The sequence below is a fragment of the Carlito syrichta genome, unplaced genomic scaffold, assembly GCF_000164805.1.
Source record: "Carlito syrichta isolate Samal-C Ts95f unplaced genomic scaffold, Tarsius_syrichta-2.0.1 Scaffold314798, whole genome shotgun sequence".
NCBI classification, from domain to species: Eukaryota; Metazoa; Chordata; class Mammalia; order Primates; family Tarsiidae; genus Carlito; species Carlito syrichta.
The window spans coordinates 805,869-807,691 of record NW_007258894.1 but is presented as its reverse complement, the minus strand read 5'-3'; positions in this window follow the sequence as shown (position 1 = coordinate 807,691).

The following is a 1,823-nucleotide window of genomic DNA, read 5'->3' as shown; positions in this document are numbered from 1 at the left end:
GGGAGGAGCCTGTCCTCCGAAGCCCGCCTCGGCGTGCTCTCAGGCCCCCCACGGAATTTAAAAGACAGGGGGTGTTGGTCACTTCGCAGGAAACTTTTCGTTGTTTCCTTATTTCCTTCCCGCCCGTGGACGAGCTGAGCAGCTCCTTGGCCTTGCACCTGAGAGGCGTCTGGGAGTCTGGACGGTTCCAGGCTCGGCACTTCCTGGGGGAGTGTCCCCGCCACCCCGGTCTTCCCTCGGAGGGAGGAGGGCCTGTCCTTCCCGACCCCCAGCTGCAAGCCGTCGCCTTCTTCCCCGGCCACAGCAAAACGCGTCCTTGTCGACTTTTCCAGGTTATGTGTTTGTATGCTTTAAAGAAACTTTGCGACGCGAACAAAGATGATCTGGCCACTTCTGGCAGGGCCCGAGGGCTTAGAGGGACATCTTAGCACGTGGAAGGAATGGCTCGGATCCCCCAGCCGCGGTGAAGTCACCCGGGGCAGCTCAGTGGAAAGGAAGGGTGTCTGCTGCCAACATGCAGGACACGGATCGTTTTTTTGTCGTTTTGCTTTCTTCTCTTTTTTGGCTCAGCTCTGAGAGCATTACATAGCTATCCTTTCCCGCCTCCCGACCCTCTTCCCCTCCCCCTCTTCTTTCTGGTGCAGGCAATTAGGGTGAAGAAATCAGTGCCAGGCTCCTGCCTCTGAAGAGAAAGGAATCGCTTCGGGAATTGAGTCCTGACACCTGTCTCTGTCCTGGATGGTGAGGGGGGATGCGGGGTCAAAACGCCTGGGGGAAGAGGCCGGGCTGACGCTGAGGGCGTGGTAGGGGGAGACACTCCCTAAGAGAAAGTTTCTGGGGGGCTCCTCTCGCCAAGTCCTCCCGCCCCCGCCTTTGGCCTCCGGTTTCACGCAGGTCATTCACACGCGGGTTATTAGCACGGAGCTTCCCTCGCTTTTAGCCCCCGAGACCGGGACCTGGGGCTGGAATCAGAAGAGCAACAATGACAAGCCGTTCATTAATTTGCATTTATTTTCGGGAAATAATGTAGATAAAGAGGAGGAGGGGGACTGCCTTACATTTCAACAAGTAATTTGCGATCTTCACATCAGACAAATCAAATTTACAAATTACTTTCCCACCTACTGGACGAAGCGGCCAAAGCCAAAATTGATACACAGGCGCGCGGACTCTCCGCATATTCCGGAGAATGAAGGTGCACTAAAAACTCACTAGACAAAACAAGGATGTTCAAAGAGAGGGGGAGAGGCCGACAGAGGAATTGGAAACGGGGCTTGGGGCCTGGGTTTGTTCGTTCTTCCATAATGCTATATCTTTACTTTTTTTTTTTTTCTTTTTTGGTTTTCTGGGTTTTGGTCTCTAAACCGGAACTGTGACCCTGTGCTTAGACCAGGTGAGGGGCTCTGTCCTGCGCCCCTCCCCCCAGCGCAGCCCCCACCTCTGTACCCTGACTTGGCTGTTCCCTCCACACTCCTGATCCTCCGCGCCCAGCTTCTTGGAACCAAGCGGCTCTCGTTAATAAATACACAGAGGGAGAAGATGTGAAGAGGGCAGGACAGCTTTGCAACAACTGAAAGAGAAGCGCCATCGACTGAGGAAGAGAGAAAGGGGGACAGGGAAAATATTTTTTGCTTTCGTTTTTTATATATATGTATATATATGTGCTGTATATATCTTAAAGTTCTGTTTCCTGGGCGCTAAGACGAGATATGTTCAGGTCAACCAACCAACAGCATCTAAAAAGTTTGGTCCCTGGAACGGACCCGACTATGTACAGCATTCCCGCCGAGGCGGAAGCTTGAACCAGTCCAGCGCGGGGCGGG